Source organism: Musa acuminata, chromosome BXJ2-3 (genome assembly GCF_036884655.1).
Source record: "Musa acuminata AAA Group cultivar baxijiao chromosome BXJ2-3, Cavendish_Baxijiao_AAA, whole genome shotgun sequence".
Classification (NCBI taxonomy): domain Eukaryota; kingdom Viridiplantae; phylum Streptophyta; class Magnoliopsida; order Zingiberales; family Musaceae; genus Musa; species Musa acuminata.
In genome coordinates, this window is record NC_088340.1 from 24676295 (window position 1) to 24688387 (window position 12093).

A 12093-nucleotide genomic window follows, 5' to 3' on the forward strand; every position below is an offset into this window, starting at 1 on the left:
CTTTGAACGAAATTAAAAACGATAAAAGAGTGTCATTAAATCATAATTCATTTTTCACAAGAATCAAGATATTCATGTGAAATTAAATCCTTGCAAGTGTTCATCAAAAAAAAAAAAATTCTTTCTTCATTAAGAAAGAATTCATGTGAAAGAATTATCACATCAAATCCATTTCTCAATTAAAAATTGACAAGAGATAAATCCATGACAGATGCATTTGTCAATGACTTCTATGTATCAAAAATCAACTTGATATGGCATAAAAGCTCAATTCAAGAAATACATTAAGTGAAAGATAGTTCGGAAAGAAAATATGCATCAAATTTATGCATTTATAAATTGTTTGGTCATAGCTTTTCATCACTTGCATGAGGCAAAATCATTAGTGCTTTGTAGTACTCAAAGATTAAGAATCTGATGTATGATTAAAACTTCTTAATATTCAATCATAATCATGAAAGTAGACATGATATTGCATCACGCTCATCATCATCAAAATTTTTAGCATCAAGGCACAAAATTTCCAATATCAAAGTAAACATGTTATTGAAGCACACAACCTGATCATTATGTAAGATTCGCATCATACAATTATCAGCACATAATTTAAGTGAGTGATCAAAGAATTAAGATAGTCTGAAATTTAACAAATTCACTCATTCAGACATATTAACATTCCTAACTCTCTTCTAATAAAATCAAATTATTTTTCACTTAAAGGCTTTGTAAAAATATCAGCTAATTAATGTTTTGTATTAATAAACTCTAGGATTACATCATGATTAGCGATATGATCTCGTATAAAGCAATGCCTAATGTCAATATGTTTTGTTCTAGAGTATTGAATGAGATTCTTTGTTAAATATATTGCACTTGTGTTATCACATTTTATGGGGATATTTTTAAGATCAATCTTATAATCCTCTAAAGTATTTTTCATCCACACAACTTGTGCACAACATGCACTAGCTGGAATGTACTCGGCTTCAGTTGTAGATAGTGCAATTGAATTTTGTTTCTTGGAAGTCCAAGAAACAAGTGTGTCCTAAAAATTGACATGTTCCTAAAGTGCTTTTTCTATCTAATCTATATTTCGTAAAATCCGCATCAGCATAAGCAATTAGCTCAAAGTTTTCAGATTTTGGATACCATAATCTTAGATTTATGGTTCCTTTAAGATATCTAAGTATTCTCTTAATTGCTTTAAGATGAGATATCTTAGGATTAGATTGAAACCTAGCACAAAGTCCTACACTAAACATGATATCCGGTCTAGTTGTAGTGAGGTAAAGTAAACTTCCTATCATACCCCTATAAGCTTTTTGATCAAAGCTTTCTCCACTTTTATCAATTTCTAACATAGTGGAGGTGCTCATAGGAGTGTTGATAGCCTTTTTAGTAAATCTAAGACATATTTTGTTTGACTAAGAAATATACTATTACTTAGTTGTTTGATTTGTAAGCCCAAAAAGAAAGTTAATTGCCCCATCAAACTCATTTCAAATTCAAGACTCGTACTTTTAGCAAATGATTCACAAAGAGATTCATTCGTAGAATCGAAAATGATATCATCAACATAAATTTGAACAATAAGAAAATTATTTTTAAAATTTTTGATAAACAATGTAATATCGATCTTGCCATTAGAGAAATTATTTTCAATAAGAAATGAACTAAGTCTCTCATACCAAGCCCTTGGGGCTTGTTTTAAACCATAGAGAGCTTTAGTTAATTTAAACACATGATTAGGGAGACTATCATTCTCAAATCCGAGAGGTTGTTAAACATAAACTTCTTCGAAAATAAAGCCATTAAGAAAATCACTTTTAACATCCATTTAAAACAACTTAAAATTATTACTACTAGCATAGGCAAGGAGCATTCTTATGGCTTCTAATCGAGCCACAGGAGCGAAGGTTTCTTCGTAATTGATACCTTCTTGGTTTAAACCTTTGGCCACTAATCTAGCCTTGTTTCTAACCACGATACCAGATTCATCTTGCTTGTTTCTAAAGACCCATTTAGTACCAATAACTAAATGGTTATTTGGCCCAGGAACAAGCTTCCACATCTCATTTCTCTCAAATTGATTTAACTCATCTTGCATTTCAATGACTCATGAATCATCTTTCAAGGTCTTGTCAATGCATTTTGGTTCAATTTGGGAGAGAAAAGCGGAGTTGGCACAAAAATTTTTAAAAGAAGAATGTGTTTGAACCCCTTTAGATGTGTTTCCTATGATTAGCTCCTTAGGATGATCATCTACATACTTCCAATCCTTGGGTAAGGATGTTTCGGAAATAGATGCATCAAAGTTGCTAGATGGAGAAAGGGTTTCATTTAAATTCAAAGCATCAAAATTAACATCATCATCAAAATCATTTTTCTTAATTTCGGAAACCTAATTGAAAACAACATGAATGGATTCTTCTATAATCAAAGTTCTTTTATTAAATATACCAAATGCTTTAGAAATAGAAGAATAGCCAAGAAAAATTCTTTCATTGGATTTAGCATCAAATTTTCCTAAGGCATCTTTTTCATTCAAGATAAAACACTTACACCCAAAAACTTTAAAATATTAAACATTGGGTTTTTTGTTGTTCCACAACTCATAAGGAGTTTTGGTGAGTAAGGTTCTTACTAGAACTCTATTCATGACATAGCATGTTGTGTTTACGGCTTTAGCCCAAAAATATTTGGGTAGGCTATGTTCATTCAACATGGTTCTTGTCATTTCTTGTAAATTTCTATTTTTTCTTTCTACTACTCCATTTTGTTGAGAATTTCTTGGAGTAGAGAAGTTGTGGTTGTATCCATTAGATTCACAAAATTCTTGGAAATCATGGTTTTGAAATTCACTACCGTGATCACTTCGAATTGACGAAATCATAAAATCCTTTTCATTTTGAACAAGTTTACAAAACTTAGAGAAATACCTAAAGCATTCACTTTTGTGTGCCAAAAAATAAGTCCATGTGTATCTACTATAATCATCCACGATAACAAATGCATATATGCTACCTCCTAGGCTTGATGTAGAAATTGGTCCGAACAAGTCCATATGGATTAATTACAAAGGTCTAGAGGTGCTTATTTGGTTCTTAAGTTTGAAGCTACCTTTTATTTGTTTTCCTAGTTGACATGCATCACACACATTATCTTTGATGAACTTGATATGAGAATTCCTCTTACAAGTTCTTTAGATGAAATTTGAGAGATTAGTTTCATGCTAGCATGACCTACTCTCCTATGCCAAAGCCAAGCATCATCATTTAAAACCGAAAAACACATTTCCTTGCAAAGATTATTGATATCAATGGTGTATACGTTATTTTATTTTAATATAATCATAGATGTGTTTTTGTGTGGTTTCTCAATAATGCAAGTATTAGATTCAAATTTAACAATATATCCTTTATCATATAATTGACTAATACTCAAGAGGTTATGTTTTAAGCCATCAACTAGCAATACATCTTCAATAAAGAAGTTGGATTTGTTACCTATGGTTTCTTTGCCAATGATTTTACCCTTGTTGTTGTCTCCGAAGGTGACATATCCTTCATCTATGCTAGTGAGCTTAGAGAATTGAGATGGATCTCCGGTCATATGCCTTGAGCATCCACTATCAAGGTACCATCTCTTGCTCCTAGCTTGTGATGGTAAATATTTCTACAAAAAAGGATGATTTTTAGGTACCCATTTGACCTTGGGTGTCTCAAAAATCGATCTAAATTGCTTATCATGTTGCATTTGGTTATTTGAGGTTCTCTTAGGAATCTAAATCAATTTATGTGGACTACATTTCTTGAATGGACTATGATAAGCTACATGCCCAAATTTACAACAAAAGTTGCATTTCTTTTGGGGTGAAACATGCAAGGTAGGGCCTTTAATAATGGTGGTTGGATTATGGTGAGAGCTACTCACAAATTTGATTCCGCCTTTTCTATGAATGTGACCCTTGTTGGCAAGGATCATGTTCAAGGATTTGCTACTAACCTCAAACTTCTCTAAGGTTTTCTTAAGTAGCATATTTTCCTTTTGAAGTATTTCTAAATCATGACATTTCGTACATGGAGCTAAACTATCATTATGCTCAATTTTTAATTTATCAAAATTACTAACAAGAGAATCATGCTCCTTTTTTAACAATTTATATTTTTTACTAATTGATTTGCATTCATCAAATAAATCATGAAAAGCATTTAATAGTTAATCAAATGATAAATTTGCGTCTAATGAACTTGTTACCTCATCTTCAATGGCCATTAGCACATAGTGAACAACTAGCTCGATGTTAATTGGCTCCTATTCTTTGGATGCGCTTGAGTCATCCTATATTGCTTTGAGTGCCTTCTTCTTTGGTGTCCTCTTCTTGGCATGGGGACATTTACTCTTGTAGTGTCCTAGTTTCTTACATTCGTAGCAAATTACTTGATCTTTCTTAGGTTCAAATTTATTTTTAGTGTCATTTTTAAATTTATTTCTTTTAATGAATTTTTTGAATTTCCTTGTTAAAAGTGCCAAGTCATCACCAAAGTCCTTATCACTTGAGTTTTCTCTCAAGTGGTCTTATTATGTTCTTAGTGCTATATCCTTCCTATTCTTGGGAAGGGTGTCCTCAAGCTCTTCATGAGCTTTACATGTCATTTCATAGGTCATTAGTGACCCAATTAGTTCTTCAAGAGGAAAATTTTTAGATCTTTGGCTTCTTGAATGACCATGACTTTAGGGTCTTCACTCTTTGGAAGGGATCTTAAAACTTTATTAATGAGCTTAAAATCTAAGAAACTTTTATCAAGTCCTTTTAGACCATTGACGACATTCGTAAATTGGGTGTATATATCTCCAATGGTCTCACTCGGTTTTATTCGAAACAATTCATAAGAATGCACTAAAAGGTTAATTTTGGACTCTTTCACTCTATTAGTGCTTTCATGAGTCACTTCAAGTATGTGCCAAATATCAAAAGCCGTTTCACAAATCGACACTCGATGAAACTCGTTTCTATCTAATGCACAAAACAAGGCATTCGTAGCCTTTGCGTTTAAAGAAAAAGTCTTCTTCTCCAACTCATTCCAATCATTCATTAGAAGAGAAGACTTTTGAAATCCGTTTTCTATAATATTCTAAAGCTCAAAATCCATTGAAATAAGGAAGATCCTTATTCTTGTCTTCCAATATGTGTAATCCGTCCTATTGAACATGGACGGACATGTAATTGAATGACTCTCTTGATTTTCGACAAATGTCATCTCTCTTGGGTTTTAAACCAAATGAGAGTTAACCTTGCTCTGATACCAATTGTTAGGATCAAGAGCGCAAACTAAGAGGGGGGGTGAATTAGTGTAATGAAAAACTTATGCGATTTCAGAAAATATTTCGTATATTCGGAGGAAATCGATTCGGAAAGATAATTACTTTAAAATGTAAAAGAGCGTAAGTGTAGTGAAAGCAAGATGAGGAAAAGAAGTACTTTGCTATAAAATGATTTGCAGTTAAAGAAGATTGCTCAAAACGAAATGCAAACCAGATTTAGAGTGGTTTGGTCAATCGTGACCTACATCTACTTTCGGCTTCCTCCTCCGACGATGTCACTGGCGTCCACTAGAGGCCTTCCTTCAATAGGCGAAGGCCAACCACCTTTTACAACTTTTCTCCTTTTGCTGGGTTTAGGAGACAACCCTTACAAGTTTCACTCTTCTCTTGAATGATCTCAACACTAAGAAAAGGAGGAGGAGAACTCTAGCTTTTACAACACTTTAAGGCCCAAGAACTCAAGATTTGCTAATAGGTTTTGTTTTTCTTTCATGTAGGAAAGGGTGGGGTTTTTATAATCCCCAATGGCTTAAAAAATGGAGCCAAAAAGTATCTAATTCCGGATTTCTGGGGTCCTGGCATTACCACTACCATTACTGGGTGGTTCTACAACTTGATATCTGACATTGGGCAGTACTACCGCTTGACAAAGCTTGGAGACTGAGCTCTGGCGGTACCACCGCCCAGAATTCCTGGGAGACCGAGTCTCCCAGGCAGTGCCACCGCTAGCCGAAAATTCTGGGTCCTGGTTGTGCCTTAAATCTAGCCCAAACTAGCCTATCTTAGGGCCCAGTTAGTCCCTAGTTAAGTTAGTGGTATTATCTCCCAATCTTAACTTAATTTACATTCTAAGTATGACAACTAAGGCATGATTACTGCAATTTATGTTCTGGTGTGTCAATCGCACTTCCGACGAGCGTTCGGCGTACTTCCGACGAACATCCGACGAACTCTCGGCAATGCTTCGGCGGATTCCCAGTAAGCTCCTGGACTTTGCGACGATCTTCTTGGCGAGTTCCGACAAGCTTCTATGGCAAGCTTTTGGACTTCTCGGTTGGTTACCGCAAAACTTCCGACGAACATCTGGACTTCCGATGAACTATCGAACTCCCAATGTGATCTTGATCTTGACTCCGGCACAACACCTGCTTTAAGCCTTACAGCCATTGTAGTTAATCCTGCACACTTTTCTCAACATATCGATTAGATCAAACAAATTACAATTGACTTCATCATCAAAATCCGAGATTCAACAATAACCGGATCGGAGGTCCAACGTCGTGAAGACTCGACATCCTTTTAACTTATTGAGAAGTTTATCCACCACTAGTATTGGGTACTTGTCCTTAACGATGATGTCATTTAAAGCTCAGTAGTCGATGCACATCCGCCAAGTTCCGTCCTTCTTATGTACAAGTAGCACCGATGAGGAATAGGGGCTGTAACTTGGCCGAATCACCCCTGTTTCAAGCATCTCCTTTATAATCTTTTCAATTTTATCCTTCTAGAGGTGAGGATATCAGTACGACTGAGTGTTCACTGGTGGCATGCCTAGAAGGATTAGAATCCGATGGTCATGTTGCCGAGTAGGAGGAATACCACATGGCTCTGTAAAAATATTGGCAAATTTAGCAAGCAATTGGGCAAGATTTTGAGTTCAATTTCTATTTTGTTCCCCTCTGGTTGCCGCTAGGGATGCATCAAAAAGCCACCATTTACCTTGTGCAAAACTTTCTCCATTCGTTGGGTCGAAACGATGGTTACGTTGCTTCTGCGCTTCCCGCATAGGATGATCTATTTACCTTTGCAGTAGAATTTCATAATTAATTTGGAGAAGTTACAATAGACATCACCTAGTATCATTAGTCATTCTATTTCAAGCATGGCGTCATAGTCATCAATTGGTTGGAAGAAGAAGTCGATGATAATTTTTTGGTCTTGTAGTAATAGTTTCACCTGCGGACATCTTTGGTCGCACTTTAGGATTCTTCCGTCGGGGACCTTTACATCGAACTTGCTACAACCTTCGATGTGGAGCATCATCCGAGCAGCAACCTTATTGTTTACGAAGTAATTAGTGCTACCCATGTCGATGAGAACAATAATCGATTGTTGTTTAAGAAGGCTTCCAACTTTCATCGTTTGCGGGTTTTAGTAGCCGGCTAGTGCGTGTACCGTAAAGTTATTCGGTTGTGGCTCTTCTTCTGCATCTTCTTCTTCATCTTCAAGGCTCTCTTCTGGATGTTCAATGATCTCTTCTTCTACTGGTTCAATGACAAGAAGTCTCTCATTTTTACAGTGATGCTCGTGGCTCTATGGCTCATTGCAATGCCAACATAACCCCTTCGTAGATCGCTCCTGAAGCTCTTCTCTTATCAATCTTTTTGGTGCATGGGCTCGGTTGATAGTTGGGGGGGCTGAGGGCTTCAGTATTGCTGGTCAGGGAGCGACTCTAGTCCTCTAGGCTTCATGGTTCAATCGCTCCTCTTGAAATCATATGAAAGAGATGGCTGTCATAAGCCTGTACGGTTGTCATGCTTTAACTTTTCCTTGGATCTCTGGCTTCAAACCCTCAATGAAGGTCCCTAATAGCTATTTTTCAGACCAATCATGAGTTTAATTAGATAACCTTTTAAACCTGGTTCGGTACTCCTGAATGGTGGAGGTTTGTTAGATCTTTTCTAGTTGTCCGTCAATATTCTCATAATTGGTTGGTCCGAAGTGGATCAGCAGTCCTTCTTTGAATTATCGCCATGATAGGACTCCATGAGTGTGTTCAAACTAGTCAAACCACTATATGACATCCCCTTCAAGAAGTATTACTGTAATTTCCATGATAGATGCATCTGCGTTTTTGTGGTACCGAAAATATCGCTCCGCGCGCGAGATCCAACCGATCGAATCTCCTTCTTCCCATATAGGGAAGTCCACCCTCGTGCGTGGATAGTTGGGATCAGTCATAGAGCCTCCCATCTTTTGGAACTCATCTCTTAGGGCTTGGTGTGATTAGTCAGAGCTCTCTCCTTGATGTGATTTCTTCGGGCTTGGTGGTCGGCCCAAACTGAGTTAAGTAAAGAGAGTCTGAATCTTATCATCCATTCGCGCCTCGAGGGCTTCGAATTTAGTATTGATTATCTCCTCAGATGCCATAGTATATTCCTCCAAATCTATAATGTTAAGATATCTCTTTTGTTGTCGGGTTAAAGGCATGTATAGGTTCAGAAAAGTGGTGGTTAAAAGGGTTGGTGGGTTGGTGGATGTAGGCTACAGTTTAGGCTTATTTTATGGCTGTTTTGGATGCTGTTTGAGGGTGTGGTTTGGTGGAGTTTTAGGGCTATAATGGTAGTGGATGAAGGTTCGGGAAAAAAGTTTTAGATCTGTGATAGATGGCAGCAAATGTTTGATAGAAATTAGTGGAAGTTACTGCAGATATATGTTGTCTTATAAGAGTAGAATTGTCATCGAAGAAATAGTGGTTTCTCGACAATTTCCAGCAAAAACTAAGAGATTTAAGGAGGAAATTTGATAGCAAAATCTTGGTTTATATAATAGTAAAGATAATCAATTTAATCAAGAAAATTTAGGTAGTATAATAGTAAGTAAATCAGTGCAAGTTGCGATAACAGAATTCTCGTCGAAAAAGAATTTACAGCAACAACAAGAATGTTTTTAGAGATGAATTCTTCAATAGATGAATCTTAGATGGAAGCCAAGATGATCTATGACGTGTATAAGAAATTTCGTTCAGAAAGGGTTACAATTAGATCGGTTAAGGCAACAATATGCGGCTGAAATTTTCTACAGCAATCCTTCATTTGCAAAGATGATAACTTTTGCGATGAAAGGAATTCGCAAGAATATAGGAATAATTTTTTTTAGATTTTCAAATAAGGATAACTAAATTGCAGCAGCAGTAAGGTAGGAAACCATAACATATTACAAGTCACGGAAAGATCAAAGGATGATCCGCGGTGGTAGAGATGATGGCGGAATTCGATGATGATCTTTTAAGAAATTGTGTGAATTGCTTTGGGCAGCTGTGGAGGGCTAATGGATGGCTGTGGAAGGGCAGCGAGATACCAAAAACGTTACTCTAATACCAAATGATAGAACCCTTGTAGATTCTAAGCTTTGGGTTGATCTCTTTAGGGGATCGGCCTCCTTGAAACTCTATAGGGGTTCCTTCCTCCAAATTGCTGCTCAAAGGCTACAGAAAAGATTCATTTATTACTTATTAAAAGAGGATGAATACTTGGCTATTTATAGGGCTTCTAAACCCTAACTCCTAATAGGACTTCTACTCAAGACTCATATTCCTTTACAACTCCTAATGCTTCTCTAAGAACAACTCCTAATAGGACTCCTACTCAAGACTCCTATTTCTTTACAACTCCTAATGCTTCTCTAAGAAATAGCCTCCTAACCCTAGCCGGCCTCTTCACCTCTTTAATAGGAGTCGGCTAGGTAGGTTAACATGAATGCCCCTCTCAATTAGGACTCTCCTAGCTAGAGTCCTAACATAGTGGCCACAATGCAGAGGTAGGGAAGGGGTTTAGGTTTTTTGGCAAAAGATATTTTTGCCCCTATGAATTTTAAAAATTCCATAGTATATCCCTTCTATCCAAATTACATGAAAAACTTTCATAATTCATAAAATTCCTTGTATATCTTGAATTTTAAAAAAAAATTACTTAATTAAAAGGTTTAATTAACTATTATTATTTATCTAGTAGTCCTATATATTGACATGTATATGTAATGTATGATGTGAACAAATGATCATGGATCATGTGATGTGATGTATGTGAGTAATTTTATTATAATCATTATTATTATTGGGGCTTGTGAGTCTTCAATATTTATCTCATTTATTGTCTGGCTTACATGCTTATGATTATATTGTAATTCCATGAGCAAGCACACCGAGAGATGTGATAGTAGGACCCATGAGAATGAGACGAACGATCGCGACACATGGAGATGCGCCGAGATGCCGACAGAACCGACGAGGATGAGATGGATGATCACAGGGCATGGAGATGTGCTGCTGCACATATAGATCTTGATGTGAGTGATTGGGCCCACTAGCTCATGCTCGATCACATTAGGTTGTGGTCCTTAATCATCTGATGTGATTGCTTATGTGATGTGTGATTATCTATACACCTGCTATATATATATATATATATATATATATATATATATATACACATGCGATGTACATATATATTAAATATGTATGTATGTGACACATCATGTTAGGTAGTCGAATCAAAATCTCCTCTCTTAATAAAATTATGTCGATAAACGTGAGACAATTAGATTGACCTATGTGGTCTTCCATCATTTTATGTACAAACTGATTTCTGAATTAGGTTGAGTTGGTCGAGTCCTTTAAGGCTCACCTATATCACGATTCGATATCTTGCCTATGACATAAAGATTATTGAATCTCGAATTTTGATGATAAAATCAATTGATGGGTTAATTGATCTAATCCATATTATTGAGTTAAGTGTGCAGGATTAACTACGATAACCAGAAAACACAAAGCAAGAATACCGAAGTCAAGTTCAATGGACGTTTAAGAGTCCGAAGAATCGTCGGAGATGTTGTCGGAACCAACTGAGAAGAAATCGGGAACCTGTCGAAATTTTCGGAAGTTCGCTAAAGAGATCGTCGGAGGTTCACGGAGATCACCAAGAAGGCTCAGCTACTCGTTAAAGTCATCACAAGATTGGGAGCTTGCTGGGAGTCCGTTGGAAGAAGTTCGTCGGAAAGCTCGCTGAAACAAGACTCGACGTTCGTGGTTGAAAACTTGCTTAGGATGTTTTTAGTTATGTAGTTCACTTGTAGTTAGGATTAGGATTAAGAGAAAATCCTATATCCTGGTTAGGGGTTATCTGGGCCCAAAATTAGACTTGGTTTGGGCTAAATTTGAAGCCCAACCAGTGAACCAAAGGGTCTGGCGGTGGCACCGCCCAGCACCCGAGAGCCAGGCGGTGGCACCGCCCAGCACCCAAGAGCTGGGCGGTGGCACCGCTTGACTGGGCGGTGGCATAGCCAGTCCACTGTTAGTGTTAGACACTAACAGGCGGTGGCATCGCCACTAACAGGCGATGGCACCGCCACTGACAGGCGGTGGCACCACCAGCATCGAAAACCAAAGAGAATTCAAATTTTGGAGCCCAAATTTAAATCCTCTTGAGGCCTATAAATACCCCTCAAATCTCAACTGAGATTAAAACTTTTTGAGAAGCAATTGATTGAGAAAAGGTCTTAGAAAAGTCTTAGATAGTCTTGTTTTCAATTTGCTAGTGTTCACCTCTTTCTTTCTTGCTGAAAATCTGTAAGAGAGTGAACTGCTTGTAAAAAGTTGTAAGAGGGGTATTTACCCTTCCCCTTCAAGAGATTTGCTAGTGGAAGTTGGGAGCCTCATCGAAGAGGGGCCTCGCAAGTGGATGTAGGTCATTTGACCGAACCACTTTAAAATCGGCGTAATCTCTGGTTTGCATTTCATTACTGCTATTTTCATTACTGCAAACCTTCTTACTTGCTTTATTTCCTCATTACCTTTGCTGCACAACTTTGCGAATACGCCATCAAGTTAAGCACTTTTGAGTTCGGTTTTTTTTATCGTACGAAAGATTTGTCAAAATCGAAGTTTTAATCCGCTGCACTAATTCACCCCCCCCTCTTAGTGCCGCTTCGATCCTAACAATTGGTATCAGAGCTAGGCTCACTCTCATATTTGGTTTGATACCTAAG